Source organism: Neodiprion fabricii, chromosome 4, assembly GCF_021155785.1.
Source record: "Neodiprion fabricii isolate iyNeoFabr1 chromosome 4, iyNeoFabr1.1, whole genome shotgun sequence".
Taxonomy (NCBI): domain Eukaryota; kingdom Metazoa; phylum Arthropoda; class Insecta; order Hymenoptera; family Diprionidae; genus Neodiprion; species Neodiprion fabricii.
The window spans coordinates 40531264-40543375 of NC_060242.1; the positions used below are offsets into that span (position 1 = coordinate 40531264).

General features: G+C 45.6%; 1 long non-coding RNA gene across 2 annotated transcripts; it reads right to left on the reverse strand.

Annotated features, from left to right (window-relative positions):
- Positions 1 to 9656: 9656 nt before the first annotated feature.
- Positions 9657 to 11738, reverse strand: LOC124179572. 2 transcript variants are annotated; one of them, XR_006870103.1, is made up of 3 exons: positions 11372 to 11738; positions 10239 to 10353; positions 9657 to 9820 (listed from the first exon to the last, which is right to left on the reverse strand). It is a non-coding gene; the product is annotated as an uncharacterized LOC124179572 (long non-coding RNA). The 2 variants fall into 2 exon arrangements; XR_006870102.1 differs by having other exon boundaries at positions 11255 to 11738.
- Positions 11739 to 12112: the final 374 nt, after the last annotated feature.

A 12112-nucleotide genomic window follows, 5' to 3' on the forward strand; every position in this document is an offset into this window, starting at 1 on the left:
CATGCGTATTGGTGTGCTCGGGGACATAGATACCTACAGTTAATCGTTGGCTTGTAAGCGTATGCACCCCGTTTTATTCGCTCGGAGGGTGCCGTCCTCGTCGCGGCTAGAGCCGACTGTAAGGGGCCGTTAGCCCGACCACGTCGCCGGCTTTAGCAATTCTTCTTCTGCCAACCACCGAGCACCTTTACCTAATCTGTATGGTAAGTGACTATCGCCTTCCTCGCTTTTTCTGCCCTTCCAAGGCCTGCCACGAGCTTCTCCGGGACGTAAGACAGGCAGGAATATATGTATTATACCTACGGGTGTTTGATAAGGTAAATGTGCAGACTGGTTCTTTTCTCTCTCTATCTCTCTTTCTCTGTCATTCTTGCCTTTTTTATGTTGGAAGTTTTTTACTCGGGCTGAACTTTTCGGATTTTCTTGTAGCCACTTGATCTCTAACTACACAAGTCTGTTTTGATTGTCTAAATTTGTATCCTGTACCATGTACGTACATACATACATTGGGTTAGGGACATCTGACAAACGTCAGTTTAAGGAGCATATTATACAGCTATTCCTTTCGAAGTTCCGACATGCACTAAGGAAGCAGATAAAACCCAAAAACCCTAAACCTGATACAGCTGATTCGGATATGCACCGCCAGCGGGATGTCCTCTGAAAATCCAGTCGAGAGTGAAAAAAGAAATTGAACTACCGCCCGACTGTCTTGAGGTTTACTCGCTTCGCCGATCAGCCTCGTTCCGAAAAAGGATGTGTTTAGCGACCGGGTCGCAGCGTACATGTACATATATGTATATACAGGAAAATGAGGAAGGTAGAAATATGGAGAAACGGAGGACGTGGGGTGTGAGAAGGGTGGTGGAATACTTGGTCGAGCGAACGTCGGGGCGCGGGTAAATCGAGGGAAAAGTCGCTGAATATTTCAACGATGGGTATAGGTATCGCCTGCCGGCATAATCGGACCGGGCTGCAGTATTACGTCCCGCCAGTCACAGGCTGCACTGCAGGATGCACACGGGCACTGGTCCGCGATAACGCGCCGCCTTGTGCACCGGTTATTGAATTTAATCGCGATATATGGCATTACTCTCGGTTAGACGAGTGGCTCTCCCATTCCGCACGCTCCCTTCACCCTGGTCAATAAATCGCAAATATATCCCTCGGAGAGAAGAAACCACCCCCCTCCACCATCCCCCCGTCCGGCGACAGATGATGCTGCGTGACCAACCCTTCCAGGGGATGATGCATCCCTCTTGCCCTCAAGTTCCGCAAGCTTTGTCGGACCCTTGAAGCTTTTACAATCTCGTTCGCGACTGCTCGATAGCCGAGATATGCGGTTCTGCGGAATAGCTTTTTCGTACGAGCTTTTTAGAATGATGTATACGATACTTGCGCAGGTTTATGTTCTTTGAGTTTGGGTAAAAAATTGGAATGAAATTAGTCACGCCTCAAGCGTAGACGTAAATATTTATAGGTACGCAATTTTGGCATTCGATTACAATTATCTGAACTCGTTTGCTAGCAGACAAAGTAATTTGGAGAAATCTGTACGCCGTTCGGACGGTGAGGAAATTTCTTTTTTAAACAACCTGATAGAAGCTGGTCTCATATAGTAAGTCGATTTTACAATGTGAAAGAATTTGGGTTTCTGAAATATCTAATCAATTCATCATCCATCTGCAACGATCTTTACAGTGTTTGTAATCCAATTCGTATCGGTTATTTCATTACTACTACCGTTTAAACAAAACAATAAAAAAATTATCATCGAAACTAGAACAAATAGAGGGACAGAAAAAATTCAATATGATTGAACTTTCGAACTTCTTTATCGAAGCTTATGGATTAAAAAACGTGTTGAAAAATTATTGTTCGGTTCCCCGATCTCGTCTTGTAATTAATAAAATTCTTGATATCGTTTTTTATTCTTGTATGCATTGTATGTACCTGAAGTGAGAAACTGGTTGAAAATAATCCCGTGACGTTAGCAAACAATTCTTGATCAAAGAGAAGGAAGTTATACACGGCGTCGGATGCACCTTCTTCGGTGAAAAAATATCACCGGGCTACTAAGCTCAGACTGATGAAGACTCGTGGAGGGTAGCGGCGAAGTGCATGGCAGGGGGTCTCGACTCTCAGCTAAAAGAGGCAATAAACGCGCGGGTTTCTGCTTTGCAGACACTTGGAACGTTTTTTATACACATATATATATATATATATAGTTTTTAATAAAGCACGAACGTAAGTATGTACATTCTCCCCTGATACTCTGCGCCTATAATCCACTTGCTCACGTATATTTCATTTTTTCTCACTCTCTCTCTCTCTTTCTCTTTACCTCTGTTTGTAATACTCAAGAGTCTCGAGCAGGCATCGCCTAGCTGTAATGGTAACCGATTCTAACGATATTCAGTACAAAATTGATCGAAGGATCAATACTTCAATCGCTGCAGTCGATCATTGCTTAGTCACGATATGTTGTGAGGAAATGGTAAAAAAAAGAAAACAAAAAAAATTATAAGACCCCTGCTCGTTGCTAAGTTACTACAGTTTGAGTAAAGAGTAAGAAGACGGTTTACACCTGTTATTGAGAGGGCACTTTAATAAAAGCAGAGAGCTGCGTACACAGCTTCTTGCCTGACTTTTAAAAACCCGTATAAACTTCGCTGCGTGGGAAATAAATTTGGCGTAAAAATATCGCGAAACAGGAGAGCTTCCCTCGAGGAGGTAGACGGGGCGAGAACCGTACATAACATGCGGGCCTTCCGAGAAGCCGAAGAGAATCTAGGCTGCATCAGCAGAACCCAAGAGTCACGATTACCGAGTGAATCCAGATCCTGGAAGTCCTTAGCCGGCGGTATACGTGTAGAGGAGCCGAAGACCAACCGAGATCATTTTGGCCAAACGAAATTGCTTCTGGCGCGCTTCGCAATATCCGGTGAAATTGCAAGGACGATAGGACGAACCGGGTAAAAGGAGCTAAACAACCCCCTACTGTGCACCGCGGTCGTCGATCCATTTTTCCTTATTGCAATTTTTATACACGGTATAATAGATACAAGTGACAAAGTTCGCTCGTGATTATGTTTTGAACCAATTGAAATCTACGCAAAGTAGAGGCGTGACTCGAGCAATGTGGCGTCGCAGCTGGGTTAACAACTGATCGGTTTAGCAAAAATACTTCAACATAAAGAGACAGAAAAGTTCTTGCAAGTGATTCGACTACTGTTTAGGTACGTCAAGTTAATACCGAACGAAATGTACGTCGGAAAACGACATTCATAATTTATTCAAATACGATGGGGTTAGTGCCGTATACCATCAGATGGCACCCTTCGATATTTAGGACCCCGATATGCAATGTTCAAAAGAGAGGCAATTAGCGATCTTGTTCGGAGTGACAGTGGTAACGGTGTTGAGCTTATTGGCTCGAAAAAGAAACATTTCTAACGGTGGAATTCATCTCTCAAGAGCCATTCACGACCGCGGATTAACGCTTCAGGCTCCGTAAGAACGGCGGGGGAAAATCCAACGCGAGTTGTGCTGTTCGGACCGCAGCGGAGTCTAAAATGAGTGCGTAGAGGTCGACGTGGGTAGTCACAGTCAGCAGTGGGTCGGCGGTAGCCACCCAAGTGGCAAGACCAGTCGACCTGCAGCAGCGAGCCGAGACGAAAACGAGACCAGAATAACGACGACGACGACGACGACGATCCTCGGATCTCGCGCAGGAGAGAGAAACCCCCCCATCCCAATCCCGGGTCTGCCCTCGCGTATATAGGTGGTTATCTATGTATATACCAATACATATGTACGAGCGCGTCTCGTTTCGGCTACACAGGCGAGGCGGGGACGCGTTATATCAACGAGGGTCTGCAGAGGTGGCAGATACTCGCTCGGCTGCATGCGGAGTCTGCGAGACAAGAGCGGAGGCGCGGGAGGGGCGAGAAGCGACCGCGACGCAGGCTACTAATAGCCTCCGTTCCGGGACCGCGGGGTGGGTAATCGAACCCCGAGGAGGAAGGAAGACCTTCTGGCCACCGAACGATTTCCAACAAAGGAACATCCGCGGGGGAGTCGAACGGACCGTTTCGTTTTGTTTCGTTGAGGCGGTATATGAATCGCGGACTTTACGCAGAAATCTATAGAAATTGCGTATACAATTATACGCAACTATAAGGAGTATCAATATGAATTATTTCAGCTTGAAGATGTACGCGAGTGTCTCAAAAACTTGGAAGAATCTGATTGCATGCCGATTGTATTCGATATGACGGGAAACGAAAATGAGAACCACTGTCCTGAGCTGATAGTTTTGATTAGCTAGTGCCGTATGACGTCATCGAAGACTTTTCCCGCGCGTATTTCAAACTTACCTTTTTTCCGCTGTTCTTTCTGGCGGGATGAGACGTTTATCACTTCCTAGTACCTGTTTATGTGATGTGGAACCTTGATAAGCATGATTCTCTACCCACAACAAACTGCTGAATCGAAAAGTTTCCAGACAAATGTATTCATCAAATTTATTCAACAAAATAACATGAATGCACGAGAATAACAAAGATTAATATTCTTCCGACTCGTGCGTATACCGTGCAAAATTGACCTCGTAACAATAAGTGCACATATCAATACGATGCGCGAGGATACGAAAAACCGAAAAAAATTTCGTGAACAGTGCAAAATTTCAGTAAAGTCGGTATATGAAGTGTACGAAAGATTGAAGAGGGCAAAGCCGTACCACCGTTCCGTGTACATAGCTTTCAGCCGAGGTCTGGGAAAGGGCGGGGGGGGGGGGGGGGATATTTAAGTGGCACAGGGATGGAGCGGTGAAGTTGACTGTAGAGAGAAGGAGGAAAGCGGGGAACCAATGGAAGGAGGAAGAAAGAACGAAAAAGAAAAAGGAGAGGAAAAACCAAACAGAAAGGAGGAGAAGCGGGAGAAAAAAAAAAAAAAAATGGATAAGTTTCGGTAACTGCGATGCGGCGCGGGTCGCGTCCGGTGGCGACGACGTTGCCTTTCGTGGAGGGTGAGAAGGGCGCGGCACGGCACGGTGGCGGTCACGCACCCCCCCCCCCGCCCCTTGCCTACCCCCCGTGGATGCCGACGTAAAACCCTCCGTCACCCTCGGAAACGGCGTCGCGACGGCTCCGCGAGGATCGCGCGACGAGGACGCGAATAGGGATGAATAGAGGCGCCGGGGGTGCCAGGGAATGAAACGCGACCGCTATCTGCTTGCTCCCACGCGCGTGGATATAGGTATAAGTGTGAAGGTGCGGTTACAGCTCCGCGTGGATTTTGACTTGTGATTTTTTATTCTTCTGATATTGCCGTGATCCTGCTTGCATTAAGGTCGGGCGGTTGCTTCTCTTTTGTTGTAAACCGCGCGGTTAAAACTCCGAGAGAGGGCGAAGCCTGGTGGATGAAAATTACCGCGCGATATCTGATTACGATACGCAGAGTGGACGCGAAGAAAGGCTTGGCGTTACAGCTGGAAAACCCGAAAATGTCATGAGAAATTTTTTCCAAGCCCAAAAGAAAGTCGGCAAAGAATGAGGGAAATTTCAAAGTCCAACCAGCTTGTTCAGGTCATCTCGGATAAATTGGATAGATCTTTATCCCGAATTAAATGGCTTTTATTCAAGTTGTTTGAAGAAGATTTTTTTCAGTCAATTTTTCAGTGCGCGTAACCTGTTTTTGTACGTTCATACTTTCACCTAGCTCGTGATCTACAATATTTAACATCTAACTTTCGATTCTTATCATTCCACACATCGGAAACAGAGACGGGAAAATCACGTTCAACATTTTCACCAAACGGCCCAATCAGACTGCTTTCGGATCTTTGCGCAATGCGAAGCTAATGCGTGCATATAATACGTATCTCGCTGTACATGATATATCATTATTTCGGGCGTACGTGAAACCTGAAACTCCACCGCACGCTGCACCGAGTCTGCGGATGCATTTTGGATCGAGTGGATTGTTATAGCCCAGCTAGAGTTCGATTGGGGTGGTTCGCGCCTCGTTATCCAGGACGAAAATTACAGGGAGGCCGGATATGACGCAGCTCGGCGGATCTGCCGGCTGTGCGGGAAACCCGGAGCCAGGAGATGCCACCCTGTGGCTCGTGTTATCCGTACCGCGGGGAATCCCACCCTCCCTCTTTCTCCCCTCTTCAAGCTCATTCGCATAATAAATCGCCCGGACTTCGAAGCCCGTTGTTGACTCCTTTTAAAATACGCCGTACAAGATCCACTTAGGAAAGGGTGACAAATTTGTCGCAAAATAAAAGATCTCGTTCTTCTATTTACGATATTGCTATAGCTTTATAAACGATGCGAGCATCGGTGCCGTAATCGTGGAATCATTCGACGGTTCTCCATTCGAAACGTGTCAACTTGAGATGACGATTTAAACCAAGATTGCGACGAGTGATGCGTGTGTGATTATTACCTGTGATACAATAACTGCACAGTTATACTCATGCAAACACCGAAATATTAAATTCGAGAATATTTCCAAATGGAGCTTTGGCCACATGGATTTACTTAACGAGATGCTTCATGCAGTTTTTACATACCCCTAAATTTCGTTTTTAACCATCAGAATTCCGATTTTTTCTCGTTACCCCAAGTTTTCTCGATACTTCAGTTCTTACCAAAACAACCGTACCGATTAAAAAATTCGTTGCATAAGATCGGTATCTAAAATTATAAAATTCCATTGTAATTAGAGTTGGTGCTTTAGCAAATAGAAATGGCAGGTGGATCGACCTCCACAACTCTCCCGTATCTCTATATTCAAGAGTCAAACTACTGCGAACATCTCTTTTATACCGTCACCGAAATCTCTTTGTTTTACCTCAACATTCTCTTATTTCTTAAATTCACATCTTGTATAAGTAAATAAATACCGAAATTGACACCTTACATATATGTATAGTCCAGTCAATCGATTCTTAATATATCGACATCGCCAGCCGGATCCATCCCTTGCGAGTAATCAATTAACGCTTCGTGTTGGATATAACATGTACGTAACCAATCGGAACCTCCCTCGCAAGTAGCGGAACAGGAAAGTTGTCCGATGCATTCGGTTGAGAGGAGCGTCGTGCTCTAGGCTCTCGGTTCTAGCCGAGGGTCGTATCTCACTGGTGAGTTTGCGGAGGCGGAAGGCGGGGTGGCGGGGGTGGGGGATGGTCGCAGTTTCGTTTTCGCCGTCGGTGTCTCGGCTGTGGAAGGGTGGGCGTACCGAGTCGCTTGGAAATTGGTCGTAATTGCAGAGTGCAGAAAGTCCGACGCTGCCGCCGTTACGACGCGGTCCTCGGTCCGCAAACTTTCCGACGACGCGACGCGACGCTCGCATGCAGAGGCACGTTAGCAGGTCCGTTTCTGTCCCTCTCGCAAATTATGTGCTTGCGGCTGTGCAAGCTCTGTCACACGCACGCGGCGTCGCCGCCCTTACGTAACCGGTGCTCGTGCAGCTTTCTCTGAATAGGCGGTGTGTTGTTATACTTAGCCGCAATTCTCTGCAACGACGTGTGGGCATGACACGGCGTCATTGAAAGGTCAAGCATCGCCAATCGCGGCACATATAACCTGCAGGCGAATAACTTGGGCGTCTACTACTCGTATACCTGCATCCACGCACACATATTATAACTCCGTATCGGAGCAAGGCTGACACGAAGCTTTATAGAGGAAAGGTTGGTGTTTATTGTACGGGCATTTTACCCATTTACTTTTCTGATGTTAAAAATTAATCCACCGCGCAGTCGGAATAAAAAGTTTGGGAAAGGAGAAAAAATCGTTTAAAATATATACCCTAATAACAACAACAACGACACGTCCCTGTATAGAACGAGTAATAGAAATTGATATGAAAAGATTCGAGCAACAGATGCTGATATACAAATTATTCGAGAAAAGTTTATTATAATTAGAACCGTCGAACCGAATAGACTCTGGTGTTGTTGATAAGATTTTAATGTTTTCGACTTTTTTTTACACATACCCGTAAATTGTGTGAAAAACATTCGAAAAATCTTACATTATAGTTAATAGTTACGAAACTGGGATACAAATTTGGAAAGCTGCATCCGCTGTACCATATATATTTACACAATTCTATCTTCACCCACTCTGGAGATGACTGTTTGTAAAAAAAAAAAAAATGTTGCCGATTTCTGAAGAACGTAATAATGTTTAAAAATATTAAAATTTCATAAAAAAAAAAAAACACCTGACTCAAATCGTTTTCAAAATTCTAATTGGAAAACTTTTCTCAAGTTGTTGATTTTTTAACTTGTACTATTCCAATTTATTCAGATTAATTTCTGTCTCATAGGAGTAATGTACCGTTTCATTTGTGTTCACAATCATTGACAGAAATAAAACTGCTGAAAATACGAGTATTTTAAACTATTTTTTTCTTTCCCCAACTTTTAATTCACGAAGGTTCGAATCACGATTCATATATTTGTCCATGCCGATACTTGGTTTTTTTGTTTATTCAGAGAAAACAACAGACCAGATTCGTAATATCGTTTACGAAGATGATGCTCGTTGACATTCGCAATCGTTCGCTACATGCCGACTTCCCGGATAAATTTCAAAGAATTTTTCAGCAGCTTTTGAAAGCCGATTTAAAAATCCTAAAAATGTCGAACCACTGTAAGCACGGTTTCTGAAAACCGACTTGGATGGCAGTCCGCTACGATTCGGTTCGGAAATAACGAAAGATCGCTTATCGTTGTCACGGATCGAGGAAGCGTCGTGCACGGCTTCGAAGCCACGCCGGTTCCAGAGACCGTAAGATCGTGGAAGTACGCGACGGTGGAATCTAGCCAGAGATAACTTGATTCGCCGGCATTTTCTCGGGGCAGGGCGCCGAGCAAGGCAGAAGCTCATCCTGGCTGGGGAATTACTTCGACGAGGGTTCCAGGAGCCTGAGTGGAGGAGCGGAGGAGGTCGTTCGATCGGATATCGGTGAGGACAGGCGATGAGTTGCAGTAGAAGCAGAAGCAGAAGCAGAAGCCGAAGCATGGAAGCGATCGAGCTGAAGGAGCTCAGGTATATCGTCGTACCAAAGTGGCGGAAGGGGGCGGATCGAATTTCGGAGCGACGACGAGATAGAGAGCCGGGGACCAGATACCGGGGAGGATATATATTCGACAGCGCAATTCAACCCGCAGGCTTTCCCATCAACTGCCCTCCTTCGCCTCGAGCCGCTCTCAAGGCCGCCAATGGTGATCAATCCCTTATTGGTAGCTCCCAGGATAATTCCGCTGTTTTGTCCTCTCCGCGGGATCTCCCAGCAGATCCGAAGCACAACCGTCCCCGAAATCGAGGAGACGAATTGTACGCGGCAGGGACATCGATTTCCGAATTCGCTCCAATCCTCGGCGCGTCTCTGTACGAAAAATCGTACATCTCTGCGTAATTATACGGAATTTCCATTTACGTATCAGCGAGATTTATTCGGGCCATGTCATTTGCACCGATCCGAATCCCAGTCATGCGCAATTCAAAATGCATTCAACATCGTATAAATTGTCGTTCGAGACAGGTCAGGTTCTACTCAGTTGTCGAAAAGATTATACTGTACTGGGAAGAGAAAACATTTTATTTAACGTTCATGTGCATCGTTAACTTTTTCTATTTTAGGGATGCGGGCAATGCAGCGATTACCGCATAATACTACACGGTGTGCATTTGTCCACACATGTGTGATGCGTACCTATACGATACACTGGCTGTTGCTCGGTATTCCAGGCATGTGGTCAGCTTGTAATATTCCACGGTTATATTCGATGCTGCGAAATTTAAAGCTGTGGTCAGTGCATCGTTCCGTTCGGATACATACATATATATGTAACGTTAGTTGGTGTATGATCGGTGTGGAGTAAAAAAGTTTCTAAAAAATTTTCTATAACAAGCTATCGGTGAATTCAATATCGATAATCGTTAATCGACAAAACTCGTCCCGTCACGTTATTATTTTCGTCCGCAAATCATCGAATGTACACAACGTACATATTTTTGTGAAACAAAAAAAAAGCTTATAAGCACATATTTTTCCTTGCTAAAGGCTCGATGCATCCTCGAGGTTTCGCTCGAGGTGGCCAGAAAATAGAGCCTAAGCCCGAGCGTCGGCTATCCGGATATGAAAAAGACTCCGAGGGAGTGCTATTTCGAATATGACGTGCACATATACATTGGCATAATACACACGTATACATATATGTGAAGCTTCATATTTTAGGACTGCATGTTTGCACGGCAAACTTGCTGTGTTGTGCATTTTATCGTGGAGAAACTTTCCGTCGAAGTAAGATGCAGATTTTCCCTGATAACACAGATAAGAAAAAAAATATTATTTTTCAGCTGCACGGGATGTTTTTGGTCAACATCATATTTTCGAGTGTGCTGAATCCAAAAATGACCTCCATTTCTCTCCATCGCGTACGGTATTCTTGCAAAACACAAGATGTTTGCAAAAAAAAAAACAAAAAAACAAAAGCATGTCAATAATGAAAATACTACCATTTTATTACAATGAACTTGAGAATATTTTTTATAAAATTAAACAAAGAATTTCTTTGTGAAATGTGTTTAACATTGCGTATTTACTGTTTTCGCCTATGAAACCTTTTCTTCTTCTCTTTGATACACTTCCGAACACGCTTCCACTTTCCATTTTCCGTTTCCCTGTTTGTATAATACTTATTCTTGAGCTTCACTCTAATGTATATTAAATGGAAGCAAAAAATCATTTTTGCATAGAATTTCTAGAATCAAGAATAGAATACCTGATTTCCAATTAAACACGAGTTTAACTCTAAATGAAAGAACAAACACGAGTTGAAGAAAAAAACCTGACGTGACGGAACTTTTTGAGTATATCTCCCAGTTTCAGTGAATGAAAAGCTACGAAAAAAAAAGTTCAAAAAAACCTGTTCAATCTTTTTGTTGCAGACCTACGCAATGAAAAATCTGGAAGTAGTAGCGAGCGTTGAAAATATAAGCTGAAAGATACATCGACTGAAGAGTAACGAGAAATGGCAAGCGTATCGTTATCAAAGAACAATCAGGGCAGCAGCGAACACTGATAACTTTCCAAACTCGGAGGACCGTGAAGCGAACTCAACGGCCAACGTCAGTGACCCAAAAACTATAAAAACCGTGCGTAAGTCTACGGTATAGGAAACTGACTCTAGGTCGATTAAAAAATACAGGCAAACTCCAACCCCTCGCAGTTAGATCCCGGCCACATAAGTGTGCCACACAAATTCCCAAAGCGTGTTCGAATCGTCGAGTTCGCGTTCATTTTCGTAGGGTAGAAGTACTCCGCTAGCTGACGTTACCGGATTGCAGTAATTGCCATTAGCCAAAAGTCCGTCGGGTCTGGGTCTCCACAGGCCGTGGTTAAAGTTTCCCGTTTCGCCGGGCGGCAGCAACGCGGAGTCTGCGCTCCCGTCCGGATTTACGTCGCTGCATAGGTTTAACTTCTCCCGGCGCACGAGATAAAGATATACCGTCTAATCCAAGGCTCTAGGCACCGGCGGCCGCGACGGAGAAGAAGGAAAAGAACCGGAAGAGACGGCGGGAGCGGGACAGCGCGGACTTGTACGAGGAGCCAAGAGAGGGTCGGGGGGGGGGAGGGGGGAGGGAAGAAACGCAGCAGCGACGGAGACGCTCGTAATTCGATCAGTCTTTCCTTCCTCGCGCCAGCCTCGGGCGCCGAGTCGAGCCACGTCGCTCGGGAATTCAGACCGGAGTGGGAGCCGCTAGGATTGTGGCGAATGGGGGGGGGGGGGGGGTGGAAGCCCTCCGCGACGCGCGGCAGCCGCTCCCGCTCCGCTCAATCTCACTCCGCGCTCCCACTCCTACTCACCCCCCCCCGCCCGCCTTCACGCACACACACACCAAGCACCATCGTACAGCTTTCTTCTCGCGCGAAACGCGCGGTTCTGAGGCGACTAAGGGAGTCGAAGTGTGAGAACACGGTTGGGCCCCCCCCCCCCCCCCCCCAACACCCCCACCGCGTTTGGAAGCACCGGGTGTCGTCGGAGTCCCAGCTCTCTCTCACCATCGTCCATCGGTAG